Source organism: Halichoerus grypus, chromosome 6 (genome assembly GCF_964656455.1).
Source record: "Halichoerus grypus chromosome 6, mHalGry1.hap1.1, whole genome shotgun sequence".
NCBI classification, from domain to species: Eukaryota; Metazoa; Chordata; class Mammalia; order Carnivora; family Phocidae; genus Halichoerus; species Halichoerus grypus.
The window spans coordinates 24,286,174-24,310,502 of NC_135717.1; the positions used below are offsets into that span (position 1 = coordinate 24,286,174).

Consider the following 24,329-nt stretch of genomic DNA (forward strand, 5'->3'; position numbering starts at 1 on the left):
CGCTTTTTAAAAAATTTTATTATGTTATGTTAGTCGCCATACAGTACGTTAGTTTTTGATGTAGTGTTCCACGATTCATTGTATTTGTGTAACACCCTTCCTGCTTCTGATCAAGATTTGCTTTGATGAGCAAAATACATCAGAGAAAGATAAATACTGTATGATTTTACTCATCTGTGGAGTTTCTAAAGAAAAAAAAAACAAATGAGCAAAGAGAAGAAAAAAGAGTCAAAGCAAGAAACACTCTTAAGTATAGAGAACAAGCTGTTGTTACCGAGGGGAGGTGTTTGGGGGAATGGGTTGAATAGGTGATAGGGATTAGGTCATGCACTTGTGATGAGCACCAGGTGTTGCCTGGAAGTGTTGAAGCGCTAGATTGTACACCTGAAATGACTATCATAGTGTATGTGGACTAATTGTACATAAAAACTTTAAAAAAGTTTCCTTGGGAGAATTTCTTTTTCTTTTTAGGATTTTATTTATTTGTATGTATGTATGAGAGAGAGAGAGAGAGACAGAGAGGCAGAGGGAGAAACAGGCCCCCGCTGAGCAAGGATCCCAATGTGGGACTCAATCCCAGGACTCTGGGACCATGACCTGAGCCAAAGGCAGACGCTTAATCGACTGAGCCGCCCAGGTGTCCCCGGAAGGCTTCCTGATCAACAGTCAAGTTCTTTGTATTTAGTGGTTTTGTGTTTGAGTGCCAGCAAAGCTTTTTCAGATCGGCATGTCTCACGTTGGAGGGAATGTGCATCGCGGTTGGAAACTACTCAAGTGACACTTGAGGAACAGGGAGGGTTAGATGGGAGAAACTCTCACGAACTTCCCATGTGAAGTCTGTATCTGCTCAAGATTGAGACCAGTGAGCCAGCATCACTTCATTGGAGACAGCGTTTCTACAGAGGATTGAGAGACAGCAAGTACAGAATCCAAAACAAGATGACAATTCCAAACCATAGGTTGGTTTTAATCCAGGACCCTAGGTCTGAAAGGAGCCAACTGAAAATATTTATTGGCACTTGTTTGGACTGAAGGCAAACCCGGAGTCCTGTATGCCTCCTGGAAGTGTCCTCCCCCAGTGGCTAGGAACAAAAGAGACCAATACTGCAGGAATGCACTGAATGAAATCACTGAGCACATTAGGGAACCTAGAGTACACTGAAGAACATGAAGCAATAGTTAGAGAACTTGTTGCAAGAATAGGAATACTTCTGGGACATTTCAGAAACAGACTCTCTCCTGAGTCACTGTGGTTCAGGCAACGCGAGTGGCCTTGCCCATCTCCCCAGCTGCCGCTCCTCTCCCTGTTACCGTGTGTCCTCCGGAGCCCTCAGGGTTTTGAGGCGCACATCCATGGCAGCCCAGGGCCCAGGAGCTGATGAGAAACACAAAAGTGGAGGGTCGGCCGTTTGGTGCTCCACTTCTCTCCCAGTGCAAAACCCCTCCTCCACACACTTGCTTTCTCTTAGTGTTGTTGCTTCCCAGCGCGTCCAGGGACTCATCTCTGGATCCAGGGGCTTGAGGCTCCCACTCTGGCCATGGACAAAATGGTCTTCCTGGCTGTGGACTCCAACACTGGGGAGATGGACTGGCATGCCCGCAGGAAGAGGACAGTCATCTGTGGGGCCGACCCACCCGGCTCCCTTTCCCCATAAACACCCAGGACATGTGCACCATGTCTGAATAGCTGGAGACAGAAACAAAAACCCATGACTTTATGGGGCTAGAAATGAAATAGTCTCCTGAGGGAATCTGTAGAGTGGGAAAAGGGGGGAGGGGAAGCAGTCCACACTGAGAGAAGGTAGGGCTGTAGCAGAAGGTGGTTTGGCTTTATCAACGTCTGCGCTGTGGGTCCTGTGCTCTTTCACTTACCACTCCACTGCCTAAACCTCTTTGGCACAAGATCGCCATCCTCAGGGTTATGGGGGAAACATCCGTGGCACCCCTGTGGCACAGTGAGGGTATCAATTCACACCCTGACTTACGCCAGGAGACTTGAGACCATACGACCATTGCCACGACAGAGGCTCCAACCCTGATGATGCTGATTTGAGACTCTCTGGAAGAAAAAACGGAGAAAGATGAACAGGGTAAAAAGACACTCCCTAACCCAACCATATATCAAGGACCAAACAAACCCAAGAAAAGGAGGAATGGAAGAAAGAAAACTGGATACAGGAAGAGGAACCCCCCAAATTAATTCAACATAGGTTCACAATTGGGCCCAATTGGAAATCCAAAATTTACAGGGGCGCCTGGGTGGTTCGGATGGTTAGGCGTCTGACTTCGGCTCCAGCCGTGATCCCAGAGTCCTGGGATTGAGCCCCATGAGAGGCTCCCTGCTTGGAGGGGAGTCAGTCGGCTTCTCCCTCTGCCTCTGCCTGCAGCTCCCCCTGGTTCCTGCTCTTTCACACTTGCTTGCTGTCTCTCTCTCAAATGAAGGAATAAACCTTAAAAAAAAAAAAAAAAAGAAAAGAAATCCAAAATTTACTAAGATAATGTATATGGCAAAAGATAAAAGGAGGTCAATTGGCTTTTGGCCCTCTAAAACATGGGTTCTGAATTAACTTTAATGTCTGCTAAGATGTACCAGTTGGGTAACCTTCATGGACTCAATACCAGGGCTCCAATTATCGTTATACCTAGTAAAATAACCATATTTTCTAGCTTCTGTATTTAATGCTTTGACATCAGGCCTTGCTGACTTTGGAGGGACTGTCCCTGGCAGGCTTACTTAATTCTTAGAAAAAGTCAACAACTTGCCTGTGAGCATACCTTTCACATCTAAACCAACCAGTACAGAACCCTTACCCCCCAACCACCTCCTCTTAAGAAGCTCTGGGCCACTATGCCCTGCCCTGATCACCCCAAGGGCAGGGACAGACTACTGCAGACACCACTATGCCCTGGAGCCCACTGAAATTATTCAAACTAGCCAGTCTTAAATGTGCTTATCCTGCCTCACCTGTCCCTTCCCATGGAAACCACAATAAAGGGTCTTGCCCACATTTTCCCTTCACTCCCTCTTTCTCCTGACCAATCCTGGTGCTTCCCCAGGTGGCCCTCCATGGCTCTCAGAACCTCCTTTCTTGGGATCTGTAAATCTACAAAACTTCTTCCATTGTGACAGCTACTTCTATATCTTCCTGACTTATCATACCTGATTAAAATAAATCCTGGTCCCCTTAAAACCTTGAGACCCCTAGGGGCACCTGGGTGGGTCAGTGGGCTATGCTTTCTGCTCAGGTCATGATCTCAGAGTCATAGGATCCAGCTCCATGTTAGGCTCCGTGCTCAGGGTAGAGTCAGCTTGGGATTCTCTCACTCGGCCCTTCTGTCCCCCCTCCCCCCCCCCACTGGGCTCGTGCACTAAGTGTCTCTCTCTTTCAAAGAAAGAAATAAAATCTTTAAAAAAACACAAGGGAGCCCAACAAATTTAACGATGGGGAATATTTTGCTAATATAGATTTGGTCAGTATGTTCTGTTCCATGCGTATTTCAACATCCTCTCAGTCAAATGTGCCTTGACTTTGAAGGGGACACATTTTACCTTGTTAAGCACAGGGCACCCAAACCTCTCTGCTATCACAGGCATCTTTGTGGGCAGGATCTTCCTGCACCCGTCTTTCTCCAGGAACATAGGTATGACATCACATCTACGACTACCTACGTGAGGACATCTGTTTGACACACTTGTTAAGGACATACAGGTGCAGGGGCCACTGGGTGGCTCAGTCCATTAAGCGTCTGCCTTCGGCTCAGGTCACGAACCCAGCGTCCTGGGAACAAGCCCCGCATCAGGCTCCCCGCTCACTGGGAAGCCTGCTTCTCCCTCTCCCTCTGCCCCTACCAGCCCCTTGTACTCTCACTCTCGGGCTCTTTCAAGTAACCAAATAAAATCCTTAGAAACAAAGAAGGACGTACAAGTTCAAAGTCTGTCAGTATTTTTTTTTTGGTTCTGGAGGCAACATATTCCTTGTTTATAAATTTTACATAAGCCCATTTAGGCTGTTACTTGTCAATGAGCCCATGCTGGGTGGGGCTCCCCTCAACAAAAGGCTCTAGGATCTGTCCAAAACACCTGTGAGGGGGCGACTGGCTGGCTCAGTTGGTGAAGCGTTTGCCTTTGGCTCAGGTCATGATCGCAGGGTCCTGAGATCCAGCCTGGCAGGGGACTCCCTGTTCAGTGGGGAGCCTGCTTCTTCTCCCACTCCCTTTGACCTCCTCCTCCAGCTCCAACTGTCTCTCAAATACATAAATAAAATCTTAAAAAAGAAAAAATCACCCGTTAGTGCTCCAAGTAAAAAGGCTTTAGCAACTACCTCTCCAGGTTCCCTGGAGTCCCTGGAATTGTCCATGGACTCCCAATGCAAGTAATGGCCCTCCTTGGCCCTGGGTTATAGACCAGGAAAGAAGCAATTGCTGGCCATGCACTGGGCTCTCCTGGAAACGGAGTCTCTCACAGACTCTGAGCCTTCATATCCCGCTGTCTGCTGTTCCTCGGGTCATGATACCCCCACCAGCTCAATGTAGTTACCAAGGCCTTCTTGCTACAGGCTGAAGCCAAAGTCTGCATATCCAACCTGCAGGTGGGGGTGGCTGCTTCTATCCACAGTCCATTGCCAGATTCCATGGTGCTGGAGGACGTCAGCCTTTCCTTCTACCCCTTGGCTACCTCAGGATTCCCTTGGGATCAACTGAGTGACCATCAATGACAGTTGATACATTTTGGTTTTGAAGACCAACTCCCCCTCTTGGTCACGTGACAATTTCACTTCCTAGAGAAGCACCTGTCCTAATCCTTAAAAGTCTCAGTCCCAGGTTGAAATTGATGTCTAGATATCAGAGTCCACTGTGATGGAAAGCCTGAGATTAAGATTCAATAGGCAGTGTTGTCTTGGTAGCAGGGAACATCAGAGGGCCTCCAATGGCCTCGGCCTCACTCAAAGTTCCCTTCCCCCTCTGCTCCCACAGATCAGGTCTCCTGGCCAAACGACCTTCTTTATCCCAGGGACCAGGCACAGTTTCTCCCCAAGGAGTAAGGTCCATTTCCCTGACAGCGTGTGGAATTATCCAGCAAGCCAGTCATGCCCTCCTGCAGGAAGAAGGGCTCACCGTCACTCTCCTGTTACTACAAGGTCTGCCCCCGCCCCAAAGCCCTTCTTCATTCTGCTCCCAGGTAAAACCCCCTTGTGGCCCTGCACGGTGTGCGCCAGGAGTATACATGGGTAATAAATTACTGTCGAGCTCATCTGTTCAGCATCCGGACATCCCATAACTTTAGGGTGGGAATCACTCCCTTTACCAATGGGTGAAGAGGAGAAAAATGAAATCCTTCTGCTTTGTACCTTTGTCAAGGCACAATGATGAGGCTCATGCACTTGAAGTTATTTGGATAAAAATCTATTTGGGGCTTGTAAGAATTCCCTGGGGCTAAAGGGCGGCCTGTATGTGAATGATGAGCAGGAGGGAAGGCTGCAAAAGCAAGGGCTTGGATGGTCTCTTAAAGGTCGAACTCCAAGCAATGAGGGAACCCACAAATAATGACAGCAGGGAAGTCACATCAGATTTTCATCTCAGTTCGCCCTGACAGCAGCATGGAGAATGGATTCAAAGGAGGCCGAGAGTGGAACCAGCAAGATCAGTAGGCAGTCTACTGCACTAGTCTGTGCAAGAGACAGGAATGGGTGAACCAGAGCACTGGCAACAGAAAGGGAGGGAAGGAGTTAAGATATTTGGCAGGCGGAAGATACAGCAGAATGGAAAATTAATGGAATGAGATCTTTAAAGAAGTCTGAATGGGAGGCGCTTGGGTGGCTCAGTCAGTTTAGCGTCTGCCTTTGGTTCAGGTCATGATCTCGGTGACCCGGGAATCAAGCACCACATCAGGCTCCCTGCTCAGCAAGGGGCCTGCTTCTCCTTCGCCCTCTGCCACCCGCCCTGCCTGTGCTCTCCTGCTCTCTCTGTCAAATAAATAAATAAAATCTTTAAAAAAAAAAAAAAAAAAGAAGAAGAAGAAGAAAAGAAGTCTGAATGGATGGTTTCCAGAGTATAGTGGAGTAATTAGCCTGGAACTGCAAATGAAGATTTGCAGTGGCTTTTGAGGAAATGAAGAAGGGAGTTGACCATGGACATTTGAAGTAAAAACCGATTAAATACTGATCAATAGGAGCTAGTTAAGTAATTTAGGGTATATCCATAAATGCCTGCATTTCCTTTTAAAGAATGAATTGGAATTCATTCACATTTGTAAAGATCTCCAAGGCAGAGTGATTTTTTTTTTAAAAAGCAAGTCATAGAATACTATACGCCCAAATAGACAAATATACATATATTTCTAAAGGCCTGAGATAAATCAGGTTACCCATGAAGTAGATTCCCAGGCAACATAAAGTGAAATGGAAAAAACAATTAAAAATAAAAACGGAGAAAGAGAAATGGGACATAGATGGGAAAATCAAACTTGCATTTTTAAAAAAAATGTATTCATCTTAAACTTTCATGCTATACACCTAGTTTCTCAAACAAAGCGTATGTGCTCGTGTATTTGATAAGTTTGGAACATTAAAACAAGTTGATGTTTTCCTTACCAAAGGTATATGTAGATAGGTGCTCCTTATGAAAACATCAAAGCATTACAAACAATACTGGAAGTACCATTGACCACAGCCCCCAACCCCACCAGTGTCTACTCTCATAAGAAATAACCACCATTTTCAGTTTGGTGAATACCTCTGCAGTCATGAAAAGATGCCTGTTTTTGTTAACTCATAAAAGAATATTTTTATTAAGCTGAAAGCAAGACTGCAAAAATATTACGTTTTGCAAAAGGACATTTTGGGATAAGGTAAACACACAGAGCGACTTGGGGTCTTTCGAGCGCTGTCTCATCTCTGGCTTGAGAATCCTCTATTCCTTTGAGAGGCCTTTGGCCGCCATTCCAACCTTCTTGGCAGGTGACAGTATTTGGGGTGTGTACGTGGGCAAAGCATCAGTGACGGCATTTAGAAGAAGGTGCTCCGATCCATCCGTTTCCGGTCCAGGTGGGGTAATAAGAGACACAGTTGTGGTGCGGGGCTTCGCATCTTTTGTCCGGGATGTGGATCCTAGGGTAGCGTTCAGACGTGGTGGGCCCTGTTTCATAGCCAGTTTTCCCCTTCCTCCGGAATCTGGGGGCTTCGCGTCATGAGCAGAGGGCTTTGGTGGTGGCAAAGCTGAATGAGATTCCGCTTCTAGAAACTGGACGAAAAGTCCTGAAAAAGAATTCTTGGCCATAGGTCGGTGATTTGGCTTCACACGTGTGTTGGGGGCGCTTTTGGATCCAGGCCCCCGAGTCATCCAGCTGGTAACACCACCTGGCCCTTCATTGAACAGATGCCACATCTGGTCTTCTCGGATCCCCAGCATGCTTCCCATCAACCTTAAGGCTTCCTGCCGTTCAGCATCACGTGCTTGGAAAGATCCCAGGAAGAGGCTCCTTAGTAGGCTTTTGTCCACCATTCCTTCGGACTTACTGACTAAGTTCATCAGTTTCTTCTGTGTGTCCTCCAGGATTTCCTGCTGGACCTCATTCTGTTTCTGGAATTCTTGGAGTTGGTCTTCCTTCAGCTCCAAGTCAGCATTTGTTTTATGTAATCGTCCCTGCAATGACTTCAGTTTTCCTTCTAGGCTGTCTGCCTTTTCCATCCATTCGGCGAGCTCCAACTTGAGGTCAGCTAGGATGTGACCATACCGCTTTCCTTCTTCCTGGGAGGCAGCAAGCTGCAGCGCGGTGTCCTCTCTCTGCTGGGTCACCACGTGCAGCTGCTCCTGCAGCGACTCTACCTGCACACTGGCTCCTCGGCTGGCATTTTCCATGGCAGTGGAAGACAAAACGAGTTTTCCCTGCAAGACCATCACTTCCTTCCTGAGTTGAGCCACTTTGTCTTCTGAGGCCAGAGCTTCCCGGCGATGAGCGTCTTCGGCTTCTAGAGCGAGGTGTCGCCGTCTCTCCAGCTCCTGGGTTAGGCGTAATTCGCTCTCACGTAAATGGTGAACCTCCTTCTGGAGGGCACAGGTTTCCGTTTGTTTCTGTTTCAGGGCCAACAGGACTTCATCTCTCCCCTGTTGGCACAGAACTGTCTTTCCCTGCATGGATGTAACTGCACTGACCAGCCGGTTCAATACCCCGGTCTCGTGCTCTTCTTTCTCTTGCAATAGTTGCTCCAAAGCAAGTGCCTTCTCTTTCATCGCAGCACCCTGGGATTCCTCCTCTCTCCGCATCACTGAAAGCAGCCTATCTGTCTCTTGCAATGCCTCATTTCCCACTTCCTTTTCTCTAGAGTTTTCCTCGACTTTTGCATTTTCCTCTTTCAGTTGACACACATCCATTTCCAACTCTGCTATTCTCTCCTTCAGATTGGTGACCGTCTGCCTCAAAAGTTCATTTTCACTCACTTGGCTACGGAAGTTCTCCTGTAAAGAAAGCAAGTCCTCACTTTTCGCTTGGATTCGGAGCTCCTGATCCTGAATGAAGTTTTGTAGAACGGCCTGTTTTTCCTTCAGCTGCTCGATGTCAGAATCCCTGTGTTCCTGTTCTTGGCCTTCTCCTTCCCACGTGGCAGCCACTGAATCAATCCATCTCTGCTTATCTTCCTGGAGGGCTCGAATCATTGTATCTTTTTCTTGCATGGATTTTCTCAGCTCTTCTACCTCCGCTTGGAGCAAGTGAGAAGCCTCACTCACTCTGTCAGATTTCATGGCCTCCAGAGAGTCCGCTGACTCTGAGGAGTCGGGGGAGGGCTGGAGGAAAATCACGTCCAGTTTCCCTAGAAGGAGATCCTTGGCATTGCAAAGCTCCCCGATGCTGAGCTGAATTTGTGCCAGTTCCTTCTCTAAATGTTGTAATTTTATTTCATTGCCTTTGTACGTTTGGATCAGGTCACTAGAGGTCGTCTCTAGTTCAGAATCCTTTTCGCTGCTGGCGAAAGCCCCCGCCTGGAGTTGTGCCAGAGCTCTCTGAAGCTGGGGTGACTCACGCTTCATATTTTGGACTGTGGTCATCACCTGCTGTTTCCACTCTTCCATGATCTTCACTCGCTGTTTTAATGTGTCCCGTTCCTGTAGAAGCTGCTTGAACTGATCCATATTAACGCCTCGAACCTCATTACCAGTGCTGGATGGTTGCAGGAGTGTCAATAAAGTCTGACATTTCTGACTTAACGCATCCACTTCGAGGTCTTTCTCTCGAACAATGTGTGATAAATTCTGAATCGTTTCTCTAAACAGCTCCTGACCACTACTGTCAATTCTAGTGGACAGTTTTTGATTTTCCTCTTGCATCCGCCGGAGCTCTGCTTCTGTGGCAGCCATTCTATCTGCCATTTTGTCATACTCTGTCTTCAGATTGCTGTTCTCCCTCGTTTTCTCATTTAAGACAGCCAAGACCTGTTCGCTTTTCCAAGCATGCTCTTGCAATTGCCGCTGAAGTCGCTCCACGTCCCCGTTCTGGCTGTGAGAAGCCGCAGAGATCCTGCTGGAAAGACCCTGAATCTCCAAGTCTTTCTGCTGGATAATCTGAGTTAGTTTACCAATCTCCTCTTTGGAGAGCCGATCGATCTGTTCCGTCAGTCGGATGTTCTGTTCAGTTAGAAGCTTCATCTCCAGTTCGTGTTCTTTGATTCCTAGGACTGATCTTTGAGTTTCGGCTTCACGTGAATCAAGCTTTTCGCTTCCGTTTTCTCTAGGAAGAGGCTGACTGGTTGTGACTTCCACATCATCACAGTCTTCTGTTGGAATGTGCTGGCTTTTGTCAGGCAACCGGGCTTTCATTTGTTCTATCGTGTCCTGCAAATGCTGAATCTCCTCGTCTTTCGCTGAAAGGAGCTGAGCGTGTTCAGTATTCATCTGCTCCTGCCGGTATTGGAGATGCTCCACTTTCTGCTTCTGCTCTTGTAAAGAATGAAGCAGTCCTATCTTCCCCTGCTGCTGGTTGTGAATGATCTTCTGTTGCTCTCTGATTTCCTCCTCGAGATCATCCTTTAACTCCTGCAGTTGAAACACCTCACACTCTAGTTCTATGATCTCGTCTAGGATTTTAGGGTCGACCGCAGGAACAGAGCGACTCTGTTGTCTTAGGCTCTCCAGTTCTTCTCTCACATGATGATTTTCGCCTGTCACGGATGGGAGACACCTGTCTTTGTCCTCCACGGATGGCTGGAAAATGTCACTGCCTCTGAAGGTTTGGGTAGACTGACCGAATTCCTCCTGAAGCTCTGGACTTCCTGTAAGTTCTTCAATATACATCTCTTTCTCTTTAATGAGTTGTGTCAATTGCTTCTGCTCCTCCAGAGCAGAGGACAGCATTTCCTTCGTTTCTTTACGGTCAGCGTCCATCTGCTCGATCCTCTTTTTGAGGTGTACTATTTCCAGGTCTTTCTCTTGACTGTGTTGAATGAAATGCACATGCTCTAAAGGGGACAATTCTTTGATAGTTTGCTCACACTTGTTTGTTTCCTCCAACAGCTTCTTTTCCGCCCGAGCCAATTTTGCTATTAACCGTCCTTTTTCTATTTTTAAAGCCCTCACAGCAGTGTTGTTTTCCAGAGAATCCTCGTTGTTCCGGAGAATCGATTCTTCCAGCTGATGTCTTACATCCTGGAGCGCCAAAACCAACTTTTGGTTTTCTGCTCTGAGATCAGAAGCAACGTTGTTTAAACTGTCATTCAGCCGCTCCATTTCTGCAAGCTGTTGCTTCAACCTTCGAAGCTCAGTTTCCCTTTCTTGAAGTAAGTCATCTTTCCCATGACCGGCAGACTCTTGATGTTGCAGGTCTTCTATCCGTTTTTCATACTCGAGGAGTTGTTTGCGGTGCCTGTCAATGATGTCGGCCTGTTTTTCTTGATGGACACTGTGCAGTATCGCAACTCCGAGTTGATGTTCTTCCATCTCCCTCATGCGCCTCTCTTCTAGGTCCCTGATGGTGCTCTTCAGTTTCCAGATGGCATTGGAGTCTGAGCTATTTGGTCCCTTGGACAAACGTTTCCAAAGTGTAAGATCAGCCTCCAGTGTTTTGATCTCGTTGAGGAGTCTGTTGATTTCTGTCTGAGATGATATGACATCAGCAAAGTCCATCGTGAGATCCGAGTTGTAGCCGGTCAAGGAAGTCTCACGGCCATCCACTCCCCCCTGGGAATGGCCTAGGCCAGAGCCCAGGCCACCAACCCAAGAGCACATCTCCGCGGGTCATATAACTGTCGTGGTCCGCTGTGGAAAAGCGTCCAGCGCAGTCGAACTACCCCGCCAAGTGTCCCAGAACCCCTGCTTGCGCCAGGCTAAGAATCAGAAGACAATAGGCGTTTCTAGGCAACGCCTGCGTGGGCCCGGCACCCGCCTCCCCGGCGCAGGCCACGTTGCTAGGAAAGGCCAAGGCCTCGGGCCTTCCCAGGGCCGACTCTGGCCACTGGTCCCGGTCCCAGCCGCTCAGCCCCACGACTTCCCATGCAGGGCTGGGCCCCTTCCCCTTCTGCCCCTGCTTCCTGGCTCTCCTGGGTGGGCCCCTAGTAAGTGCTCCTGCCTGACTGCCCCCAGGTGCCTGCCCACAGAAAATGCATGTGGCCCTGGACTTTCCCCCTAAGTGGTATCTCGGTACACAACTCCTGCGGCTTGTGCTTTCCACACAACAGTATCTTCTTAATCGAGGTGACTAGTACACAGGCACACGCATCCATTCACCTAGGAGAGCAGATCGCAGGTGCATTTGACAGATATCTACACCTGCGCAGAGGCAGGGCCCTCAAGGAGACTTTGGGCATTTCCAGCCTCCAGAGGCTCCAGAGTGTTCTGTCCCTCTGTGCCCTGCCAGCTCTACGCGGACAGTGCGTCCCACACCGGGGTTTGGCGGTTCACTGCAGGCTCCGTGCGCTGGGCGCATCCGCTGCCTCGCGGAGGCGTGCGGCTTGACCCGGCAGGGGGTCGCGGGCGGCGGTGGTGGCGGTGCCGGATAGGGGGCCTCCGGGCCCTGCACAGGGCGGCCCCGGGGTTCCCGCCATGGGTGGAGGAGGGGCTGGGTACCGCGTCCCGGGTCTGGCCTCCCAAGGCCCCGACCCGCCGCGCCACTGGATGAGAGGCGGCGAGGGCGGGGCGCCGGCCCCAGAGCCGCTTCCACTGCCGCCTCGGGTGGACATGAAGCGATGTCGGCCCCCCTCCCCCCGGGCTATTCCTCGAGCTGCCCCGCCCTGGCCGTGCCGGCCGCCGCGGCCGCCAGGAAGAAGCAATGCAGCTGCATGAAGCAGCTGACCCACCAGACCGTGGGAAGGCGAGTGCGTCGGTCCCGGTCGGCAGGAGCCCGTACCAGGCTCGGGCGCGGGAGGGCCGGCTGCTCTCCTGGTCGCGAGCTCTGGTCCCTTGCCGCCGCCCCACATCAGGCCTCGGGGTCCGGGCCTGGGGCTGCGCCACGCCAAGACCTGGAGCCCGGCTCGGTGCCGCTGCCCGAGCCCCTGGGGAGCAGCGGGGTGGGTCGGCCGTCCCCGTCGCCCTCTGTCCAGGCCCCACCCAGCATCGCCCTGGGCGGACTGCACCCGAGCCTTCCCCTGCCCTCCCCCGGGGTTTGCCCTGGGTGAAAACTCCGCTAACCAGTGAGCCCCAGGCCGAGCGGACGCTGTGCTCTGCGGGCCATGGTCTCAGGCTTTCCGGGTCGCCCCGCCGCTGCAGACCCTCCACCTCCCAGTGCCTGACGGCACTAAATAAGGAAGGGGCCATCAGAGCCCCTGGGATCCGCCCAGGACGTTCGGGCGTCCATCCAGGGACTCTACAGCTGCCGCGGTCTCCAGACCCGGGCCCCTATGACCAGACTGCCCAAGATCCTGACATTGAGAAATTGGGAACTGGGAGGAAAGAACTGTGGAAACGCCTTGGGACGACTTTTAGTTTAATTTTGAAGAGCTTTTTAAAAAGCCTTTCTCCCTTTGGATTTGGAAGCCGAGTCTTCTCCAGGTTTCTTTGGGACTGCTTTAATGCTTGACAGGAAACATGATCCATTATGAAATGACAGAACAGACCGGAATTTGTAGAGCATCAGGCTGTTGCAACAGGAACCGTTGGTGGTGTTGAGAGCTCCTGCAGGTGACTGTCATGTGCCCCGTTATCGGGGGCACATCTTTCAATGTCTTTGGGGCAGTTGGCTGTACTGGACCTACTGTTTATGCTGGGAGAAATAGGAAAGTGTGAGTTTTCCACAGCTTTTGCTTCTTTTTTCCCCCAATAGTGGGGTCAAAAGGGGGGTTTAGTTTGACCAAAGCATGTGTGTGAATGGCACGTCCATCCTGTGTGTTATCCATTCATAGAGCATTGCGAGGCCACGTTCTCGTCCCAAGATCGAGGACCTTGTGAGCAACCCCACAGTGAGGTTCCGTGGTGCTGTGCAGCTTTCTCGTGACTATCATTGGAAAGTCGACCTCAGAATACTTACTTGGGAGAAGATCTTCATCCTGAGGACGAACACACAGTAAGTTTTCTAATTCTGTATTCCCTCATACATTGACCGACCATCTTCATGGACTGAACACTAGGCCCCAAACAGCAAAGGTGTACTTAGCGCCTTAAATTAGGAACACTATGGTCAGAAATGTATTTTGAGGTGACTTTGGTCTCCGCATGGAGAACGGATGGAGGACAAAAGTTAGGAGGATCTCACAGCCATCCAGGAAGAAGGTCCAGGGAAGAAGTCAAGGGGAGCCTGAACTGGGGGAGCCGCCACTGGGATGGACGTGGGGAGGCACTGAGAGGTGCTGGGGAAGTAGGACCTAACAGAGTTTTCCAAAACCCAGACTGAGACAGATTAGGGAGGGTCAGGAAACCAATGTGGGGGGGGGTGGAGTGGGGCCAGCATTTAGGGGATCAAATAGGATACAAGAGCAAATATCACAAAGCACCCCGCATGGTGAGGGTGAGCACTGTCTTGTGGTACTACTACTTTTTCTGTGAGAGGAGAGCACGGTGGGGGGAAAGGGCCGGCACTCTGGAGCCGGGGAATGGGCTTCCGATCCCAGCTCCACCACGTGTCTGCTGTGAGGCGCTGGAAGTCACTAACCTCCCCGGGCCAAGCGTTCCTCGTCTGCACAGTAGAGAAAGGGACAGCACCTCACGGGGTTGTGAGGATTCCTGAGGAAATAAATACACAAGAGACTCTCCCAGCAGGACCTGCCCTAGTAAGCGCCGTGGCTGTGCCTTTATGACTTATGACACGGGACACAGACGTGGGGCCTGAGGTACAGACACACCGTGAATCGACAGACCGCAAAGAACCCCCTGAACAAGCACAAGGCCCTGTGTAGAGAACAGGGAAGGAACCCGGACTTGCAGGAGCTGCAGTCCATATTGTCCTGGTTCTGCCACTAACCAGACCCATCGCCTTTCCTGTGAATGAGCATAGTTACATACACCTGTTCTTGCCCCCTAACAGAGTAGGTGAGGGACCAAATCAGGGAATAGCTACAAAAGGCCTTTGTTTCATATCACCATCACCCAGCCTTGCACATCCCCAAACCGTACCGAGGACGCTGTCATGATGACAATAAAATCATCGTTATCAGACATGGATGGAACTGGAGGGTGTTATGCTGAGCGAAATAAGTCAATCAGAGAAAGACATGTATCATATGACCTCACTGATATGAAGAATTCTTCATCTCAGGAAACAAACTGAGGGTTGCTGGAGTCGTGGGGGGTGGGAGGGATGGGGTGGCTGGGTGGTAAGACATTGGGGAGGGTATGTGCTATGGTGAGCGCTGTGAATTGTGGAAGACTGTTGAATCACAGATCCGTACCTCTGAAACAAATAATACATTATATGTTAAGAAAAAAAAAGAAGAAGATAGCAGGAGGGGAAGAATGAAGGGGGGGAAATTGGAGGGGGAGATGAACCACGAGAGACTATGGACTCTGAAAAACAAACTGAGGGTTCTAGGGGAGCGAGGTGGGAGGATGGGTTAGCCTGGTGATGGGTATTGGGGAAGGCACGTTCTGCATGGAGCCCTGGGTGTTATGCACAAACAACGAATCACGGAACACTACATCAAAAACTAATGATGAGGGGCGCCTGGGTGGCTCAGTCATTAAGCGTCTGCCTTCGGCTCAGGTCATGATCCCAGGATCCTGGGTTCGAGCCCCGCATCGGGCTCCCCGCTCAGCGGGAAGCCTGCTTCTCCCTCTCCCACTTCCCCCTGCTTGTGTTCCTCTCTCGCTGTCAATCTCTCTGTCAAATAAATAAATAAAATCTTTAAAAAAAAAAAACTAATGATGTAATGAATGGTGATTAACATAACATAATAAAAAAGGAAACCTCTTCCTTATCGTCAATATGGCAGATGCAGGGGCTCTGGGTCTCACAATTCCACTGGCAGGGCTCTTCCACACGTGCTGAGGACATGTCTACAAGGATTTTTTTCATAACCCCTGTTGCAACAGCAAAGGATGGGAAGCCAGGCACCTATCCTTCACCGAGGCCCTGGTGACATCACATATGTGGCTGAGGGTGGCAGCAGGTGCAAGCAGCTGGGGACAGGGGCGCGAGACAGGCAGTCACTGCATTCCTTCTGAATATATTTTTAACATTTTTGAACCAGGCGGGCACCTTCACAAATGAAACAATTCGGGAAAGAAAAAGGGGAATTTTCATTTACCTTTAATCTCCAGAAGGTGGTATCTATCCCAGCGCCAAGATTTAGAATTTGATAATGACATCCTGTCTTCCGCAGAAATGCCTTTAGCAGCTGGCTGATGCCTTGGACTCGAGCAAAATATCCTGAGAGACAGAGACAAGCTATCGCTCAGTGAGGTGGGAAATCATCCCTGCAGAGCCCACCCCAGGAGAAGAGCAAATGAGGACCCTTCTGCTCTTCTTTGGGGTCAGCGGTTTATCTGTGGACTTCATGGGACAAAGAGTGACTTTCACATTCTCTTGTTTTTTGTTTTATGTTATGTTAATCACCATATAGTACTTCAGTAGTTTTTGATATAGCGTTCCATGATTCATTATTTGCGTGCAACACCCAGTTTTTTTTTTAAAGCTGTTTGAACTCAAGTAAGTACAATCTACTTGATGGTGGAATTAACCATCTTAAAAAAAAAGTCCCATAATTTTACATAAGAAAGCCAAGGGTTTTACATAAAAAATCAGATCTAAATGTTCCTCTTGGAAATATACTTTCTCTTGGTTAGGTGTAAGCCTCTCAGGACTCTGTGAAAACTCAACAATGCGAGATCATGACGAAAATAAGATTCTGGGGTCAGGAAATGGGGCAGATAAATGTCAAAGCAAAAAAAAAAAAAAGAAAGAAAGAAAAGCCGTATTGCCACCACGTTCCCTTCCTCTCCATCCTGTGTGGGTAAGAGCCCCTGTTTATAAAGTGGCCTCATAGACCGTCTGTGGGAGGGGAAGGCATGAGCAAACGTTGCCGAATAAATGGACTGGTTCAGCTGTGGGGTGGGGAGCTGGAGTGAAGACGATGAGAAATAAAAGAGGGGAAAATGGAAAATAGTATCTGTTCTAAGAGGGGGAAATGGAAGATAATATCTGTTCTAAAGCCCTGTTGCTTAAAGTATAACTACTTTAAGAACCAAATCTCAGTAGCATTTAGAAACTTACTGCAATGGGACATAGGAATTCTATGTCTATTGATTCTCCTAATAAATAAGTTGAGCTTCTATTTTATGTGTCTCTTGCATTTTATTTTTCTAGGAAATCATTTTTCATGTATGTCATAGAATATCGTCCACAACAGATAGATTATTGGAACAAAACTTTAAAGATGCTCACCACATGTTGCCTGGGAAGCCCTCTCCTAGTGGGTCCGGTCTGGAGATGCCAGCCCATGCAGAGGAAGAAGGAAGGAAGGCCGGCTGACACCCTGCCTGGGGCGTCCAGCTCCCAGGGCCCCAAGGTGGGTTCCCACCTCTGTAGCACTGGTTAGGAAAGCTGCCTCAGGAGCCTGGGAGACAGGATTTCAGGCCTCTTAGCCAGGCCTGGCCCCATCTCCCTGATGCCTGGGTTCACCCTCAGCTCCAAGTAAGGTCCATGGCCTTATTCTCAGGAACCACCACTTTACACTTTCTTTACATTTCTTATACAATCTACCCATAGGCTCCATCTTTAGGGTGAGGATTCCCCTGCATGCCCAAGGACTGTGGTCATTTGGTCAATTTCTCAATCTGACTAAGTCATCCTCCCATCTCAAATCCCTTCACTGCCTTGATAGAAAGGACTTCAGAGCCTAACAGTGTTACTATCATTTTACTAAGGTCAAGAAAGTAATTCCTTACTTGACCAGACAGTTCACAGTAAAAGATAATATAAATGGCTCTTAAACATATAAAAACGATCTTCAACTTCACCCCCAAAAGAAGAGGAATATAAAATAAAATTACTGGGGCACCCGGGTGGCTCAGTCGTTAAGCCTCTGCCTTTGGCTCAGGTCATGATCCCAGGGTCCTGGGATCGAGCCCCGCATTGGGCTCCCTGCTCCGCGGGAAGCCTGCTTCTTCCTCTCCTACTCCCCCTGCTTGTGTTCCCTCTCTCGCTGTGTCTCTCTCTGTCAAATAAATAAAATCTTAAAAAAAAAAAAAAAGAAAGAAATACTAAAAGGGATCCTCTACGCCAAGAGAGAGCCCAAAAGTAACACTGGACCAGAAAGAAAAAGATCTACAGAAACAGGGACTATACAGGTAATACGACGGTACTAAATTCATATCTCTCAATAGTTACTCTGAATGTAAATGGGCTAAATGCTCCAATCAAAAGACACAGGGTAGGGGTGCCTGGGTGGCTCAGATGGTTAAGCGTCTGCCTTCGGCTCAGGTCATGATCCCAGGGTCCTGGGATCGAGCCCCGCATCGGGCTCCTGGCTCAGCGGGGAGCCTGCTTCTCCTTCTCCCTCTGCCTCTCTCCCTGCTCATGCTCTCTCTCTCTCTCTGTCTCTCCCTGTATCTCTGTGTCTCAAATGAATAAACAAAATCTTTAAAAAAAAAAAACATCATTTAAAAAAAAAAAGACACAGGGTATCCGATTGGATAAAAAAGCAAGACCCATCCATATGCTATCTACAAGAGACTCATTTTAGAACTAAAGACACCTCCAGATCGAAAGTGAGGGGGTAGAGATCCATTTATCATGCTAATGGACCTCAAACGAAAGCTGGGGTAGCAATCCTCCTATCAGACAAATTAGATTTTAAACCAAAGACTGTAGTAAGGGATGAAGAAGGACGCTGTATCATACTTAAAGGGCCTACCCGACAAGAAGATCTAACAATTATAAATATATATGCTCCTAACTTGAGCAGCCAATTACATAAACCAATTAATAACCAAATGAAGGAAACACAACGAGAATAATACAATAACCGTAGGGGACTTCAACACCCCACTCACAGCAATGCACAGATCATCTAAGCAGATGATCAACAAGGAAACAAGGGCTCTGAATGACACACTGGACCAGATGGACTTCACAGATATATCACAGAATGCCATCCTAAAGCAACAGAATACACATTCTTCTACAGGGCACATGGAACATTCTCCAGAAGAGATCCCATACCGGGGCACAAATCAGGTCTCAACCCATACCAAAAGATTGGGATTATTCCCTGCATATTTTCAGACCACTATGCTTTGAAACAGGAACTCAATCACAACAGGAAATAGGGAAGGAACTCAAACACTCGGAGGCTAAAGAGCATCCTACTAAAGAATGAATGCATCAACCGGGAAATTAAAGAAGAATTGAAGATTTCATGGAGATGAATGAAAATGAAAACACAGCTGTTCAAAACCTTTGGGAGACAGCAAAGGCGGTCCTAAGAGGAAAGTACATAGCAATACAAGCTTTCCTCAAAAAATCAGAAAGTCTCCAATACACAAGCTAACCTTATGCCCAAAGGAGCCAGAGAATGAACAGCAAATAAAGCCTAAACCAAGCAGGAGAAGAGAAATTATAGAGATTAGAGCAGAAAACAATGAAATAGAAACCAGAAGAACAGTAGAACAATCAATGAAACCAGGAGCTGGTTCTTTGAAATTATTAATAAGCTTGATGAACCTCAAGCCACACTTATCCAAAAGAAAGGGGAAAGGACCCAAAATAATAATGTCATGAATGAAAGAGGACAGATCACAACCAACACCAAAGAAATACAAACAATCTTAAGAACACACACAGCAACTATATGACGACAAATTAGGCCATCTGAAAGAAATGGATGCATTCCTGGAAACTTAGAAACCACCAAAACTGAATCAGGAAGAAATAGAAAACCTGAACAGACCCATAACCAGCAAGGAAATTGAAGCAGTGATCAAAAAATCTACCAACACACAAGAGTCCAGGGCCAGATGGCTTCCCAGGGGAATTCCACCAAACATTCAAAGAAAAACTAATACCTATTCTTCTGAGGCTGTTTCAAAAAATAGAAATGGAAGGAAAACTTCCAAACTTGTTCTATAAGGCCAGCATGACCTTGATCCCAAAAACAGACAAAGACCCCATGGATGCAAAAATTCTCAGCACAATACTAGCGCACAGGATCCAACAGCACGTTAAAAGGAGTATTCACCGTGACGAAGTGGGATTTATTCCTGGGCTGTAAGGGTGGTTCAACATTCGCAAATCAAATCCATGTGATACTTCACATTAATAAAAGAAAGGTCAAGATCCATATGATCCTCTCAATTGATGCAGAAAAAGCACTGGACAAAATGCAGCATCCTTTCTTGATTAAAACTCTCCACGGTATAGGGGTAGAGGGGATATACCTCAATAACATAAAAGCCATCTATGAAAAGCCCACAGCGAATATCATTCTCAATGGAGAAACACTGAGACCTTTTCCTGTAAGGTCAGGAACATGACAGGGATGCCCACTCTCACCACAGTTTTTCAACTAGAGAAGTCCTAGCCTCAGCAATCAGACAACAGCAAAAAAGAAATAAAAGGCATCCGACTGAGCAAAGAAGTCAAACTCTCACTCTTTGCAGATGACATGATACTTTATGTGGAAAACCCAAAAGACCACCCCAAAATTGCTAGAACTCATACAAGAATTCAGCAGGATATAAAATCAATGCACAGAAATGAGTCGCATTTCCATACACTAACAATGAGACGGAAGAAAGAGAAATGAAGGAATCGATCCCATTTACAAGTGCACTGAAACCCATAAGATACCTAAGAATAAACCTAACCAAAGAGGTAAAGGATCTGTACTCCAAAAACTACACAACACTTAGGAAAGAAATTGAGGAAGACACAAAGAAATGAAAAAACGTTCCATGCTCATGGATTGGAAAAACATTGTTAAAATGTCTACACAGAGTAATCTAACCATTCGATGAAATCCCCATCAAAATACCATCAACTTTTTTCACAGAGTGTAACAAATAATCCTAAAATTGGTATGGAACCAGAAAAGACCCTGCATCGCCAGAGGAATGTTGAAAACGAAAACCAAAGCTAGTGGCATCACAATGCCAGACTTCAAGCTATTGTACAAAGCTGTCATCATCAAGACACTATGGTTCTGGCACAAAAACAGACACATGGATCAATGGAACAGAAGACAGAACCCAGAAATGGACCCTCAACTCTATGGTCAACTAATCTTCGACAAAGCAGGAAAGAATATCCAGTGGAAAAAGGACAGTCTCTTCAATAAATGGTACTGGGAAAACTGGACAGCCACATGTAGAAGAATAAAACCGGACCATTTTTTGGCACCATACACAAAGATAAACTCAAGATGGATGGAAGACCTTACTGTGAGACAGGAATCCATCAAAATCCTAGGGGAGAACACAGGCAGGAGGTTCTTCGACCTCAACCGCAGCGACTACTTGCTAGATACATCTACAAAGGCAAGGGAGCAAAAGCAAACATGAACTATTGCAACTTCATCAAGATAAAGAGCTTCTGCACAGCAAAGGAAAAGCTCAGCAAAACTAGAAAAGGCAACCTATGGAATGGAAGAAGATATTTGCAAATGTCTTATCAAATAAAGGGCTAGTATCCAGGATCTATAAAGAACTTACCAAACTCAACACTCAAAAAACAATTAGTCCAGTCAAGAAATGGGCAGAAGACATGCACAGACATTTCTCCAAAGAACACATACAAATGGCCAACAAACACATGAAAAACTGCTCCACTTCATTCGGCATCAGGGAAATACAAATCAAAACCACAACGAGATACCACCTCATACCAGTCAGAATGCTTAAAATTAACAAGACGGGAAATAACAAATGTTGGCGAGGATGCGTGTGTCACCACTCACTGAATCAGAAAAACAGAATATTGCCCACACCCCAGAGATCTCTTCATGGTTCTCTTTCTTCCCTAAAGGAATTTACTATCTTGACTTTTATGGTGTTCATTTCCTTGTTTTCCCTTATAGTTTACCTCCTAAGGAAATACCCCTAAACAAATTATCATATTTTACTTGCTTTTGACCTTTATGTGTGTAATCAGATATTACTCTGTAATATTTGGCTTCTTTTCTCAGCATTATGTTTTTAAGATGTGTCGACGTTGCTGCAGGTTGCTGTAGTTAATTTTCATTGCTGTATAATATCCCATTGTATAAAAACATCATGTGTTTTTTATCTGTTCTACCATTAATGGACACTGGGTAGTTTTCATTTTGGGGCTATTAGTGATTCATGCTGCATTGGATTCTTGTACATGTACGCTGGTGCGTATAAGCATGCATTTCTGTAGCATTTTTCTGGAAGACGAATTGCTAGTTCACACTGACATGACATTTTACCATGCGATTTTCCAAAGTATTGAAATGCTCCCATTAACAGGAGAGGAGAATTCCCATTGTTCCATAACATTGGCAATATTTGTTATTGTCAGAGTTTTTAATTTTTGTCAATCTGATGGATATATAGTGTTATCTTACTGTAGAGTTTTAGTTTTGCATTTCCCCATGTTTGCAGGTTAATTTCAGCTAAACTGAAATCTGCTCTTTGAAACTTATGGGCATTTATGTATCTTTTAAAGAGTCTGAGATTAAAACGGCTACTTCAAAAATCAGAGTAACATGTCTTAAATATAGAATTAAAATATTAAGGTGTTCTATGGCTACCCTTATGAAGCTAACTCTGAAACACAGGTTTGATTTTATTCATGAAGCCTCAAGCGATTTGGATCCTGTTTCCATCTGTATTTCAAAGCTCATATTAAGCTACTTTTTGAACATTCCTCAGTCGATGATCTTTGTCCAAACCCAGTAAAAATACAACCAAAGCATAGCTAATGACTGCATGAGAGAATCTGCCCATTTTACCTACTTTGGATAAAGCTACAGAAGAATGAAGAAGACACCCTCAGTGAACTCAGCCCTCCTGTCCCTGACTCTGACTCTGATGTACCAGGACAGCGTGATGAGGATGAGAAGGTGAACCAGATGTCTGCTACCTCTCTCATCCCCAAGAGCTGACCCGGCTCAGCCCCAGGCCACCTGGTACTCAGACCTCAATCACTTCTCCGCACGTCCTTCAGGGAATCCATCATTATTTTGTGGTTGTTTTTTTATAAGCAGAAAATTTTATGGGGAAAAATGAAGAAGAGGATTTACATCATGCAATGTACCTACCACAGATGTTCACAGCCAACTTTTTGGCTCCCTGAAATTCTTTCTCTCAGGGCTGCTACCATAACCCTTCTCTCCTTTCTTACACGCATCCCAGTCTTCCTTGATGTCCTGGGCAATTCATTTCTACCCTCTAACTTGCATTCTCTGCTCAGAAATACAAAAGCCCTTCAATTCACATGACCCTACCCTTCAGAGAAGGCAATGCAGTTCTGTTAGCATCCTAACATGCTCTTGGGATTTTATCCCCCATCACATTACAGTTTATAAAATACCCCTCATAGCCACGGAGAATGTGAAGACAAGGTCTGATAAATACATCTTTGCCATCTTTTTATGTCAACTTCCAAAGTTGATCCAAACCTTTGATCCAAACCCATTAGCCTCACCACCACCACCCAGCCCTTGCCAGAAGAGTTAACATGAACTGACAGGAAGTGAGTGACTTCCAGTTGGCTTTGACCACCAGCAAATTGCCCAAAAGGCAAGTAAGAACATGAGGAAGCAGAAGCATGAATGATCCAGATGACGAGGCTCTGAGCTCTTAACACTCTGGGCCTGGGGCAGAACATCCAAGGCCTGATTGCAAGTTCTCTTGTCACTTTGCCTTCCCCTAAGTCTCAGGTTCCCTACCCTGGAGCACTGCAGTGCTGGCGGGGAGGCTCTGCTGCCGGAGGATCAAGAGCAGTGGAGAAAATGGACAGGTCTTCTGCTCTACGAGGTCTACGGACAGTCAGAAACAGTAGGTAGATGGTACTTTCTTGGTCAGTCAGGATGTGCTGAGCCACTGAGCCCAGCAGACGAGCTGAACCATGTATGTGCAGAGGCCCCACTCTGCTCACAGCATTGCTTGAAGCCAATGGGAGGCTTCAGAATTCTAGGCTAATTTGCCCCAAATCAATTTGCACAAAGACAATTCACAGCTCATCAGTTTGTCAAGAGGCCAATGTACTGAAAACTATTGGACAAAACTTTGAAAAGGGGTGTAAGGACATGGTGCTACCATCCTTGTGATCATTAGCTCTAGGGAGCCCAGGAAGGGTGGCGGGATGGGAGGTTCTCTCCAGTTACATGGAGCCCACCATCTGCAAGTCCTGCCTACTTCATCCCTTCCTAGGGTGGCAACCACAGGCAGCCAGGAGCTGGCCCCAGCAGTTCATTTCTGGTGTTCACGTGGACAGCACACAGGTTTGATTGTGGGACACTAGCTAGAGTGGGGGAGGGAGCAGAAACTTCCTGTATATACCAACACACACACACAGACACACACACACACAGACACACACACACACACAGACACACACACACACACACACACACACACACACAGTGTGACTCCCAAAGGCATCACTGACTAGCCAGGTGACAGGGCACTCAGAGTATCAGGCATGTCTTGAACCACAAAAACGTTATTAATGATAGTAGGGGCAGGGGCAGGTATCTTTCTTCCAACACAATTCTCAAGTCATTTCTGTTGCTGGGCCACTTTGCCCAGCCTCCTTGTTATCCCTGTAACTGACAGACAGATGACTACCATCTCAGGAGCTGGAGCAAAATGACTATTTTAGCCTCAATTCACATACTTGTCTGACTTTTTTGCAAAAAAAATATGCTTTTAAATCATCAGTTAATTGGTCTGCTTCCAGGCCTAAGAAATATTAAGACTCTAGGTTAGTTCTTGTATGGTTCATAGTTTATATT

The 24,329-nt window shown here is 47.1% G+C and overlaps 1 protein-coding gene, 1 long non-coding RNA gene and 1 pseudogene across 4 annotated transcripts in view; 1 reads left to right on the forward strand and 2 right to left on the reverse strand.

Annotated features, from left to right (window-relative positions):
• On the reverse strand, positions 1-18,755 carry LOC144382259 (uncharacterized). Its single transcript, XR_013448846.1, has 3 exons — positions 17,404-18,755; positions 15,660-16,967; positions 1-1,556 (listed from the first exon to the last, which is right to left on the reverse strand). It is a non-coding gene; the product is annotated as an uncharacterized LOC144382259 (long non-coding RNA).
• Positions 6,442-11,112, reverse strand: LOC144382023 (thyroid receptor-interacting protein 11 pseudogene; annotated as a pseudogene).
• LOC118518197 (acyl-coenzyme A synthetase ACSM1, mitochondrial-like) overlaps positions 13,296-24,329 on the forward strand; it is a 24,427-nt gene continuing 13,393 nt past the window's right edge. Inside the window, exons 1-3 of one of the 3 annotated variants that reach the window (XR_013448845.1) lie at positions 13,296-13,483; positions 15,735-16,364; positions 16,718-16,919. The gene's annotated coding sequence lies outside the window, so the exon portion shown is untranslated. Of the gene's footprint in view, positions 13,484-15,734; positions 16,365-16,717; positions 16,920-22,784; positions 23,371-24,329 lie in introns of those variants that run through there. The other 2 variants (XM_078074738.1, XM_078074739.1) reach the window with 2 other exon arrangements.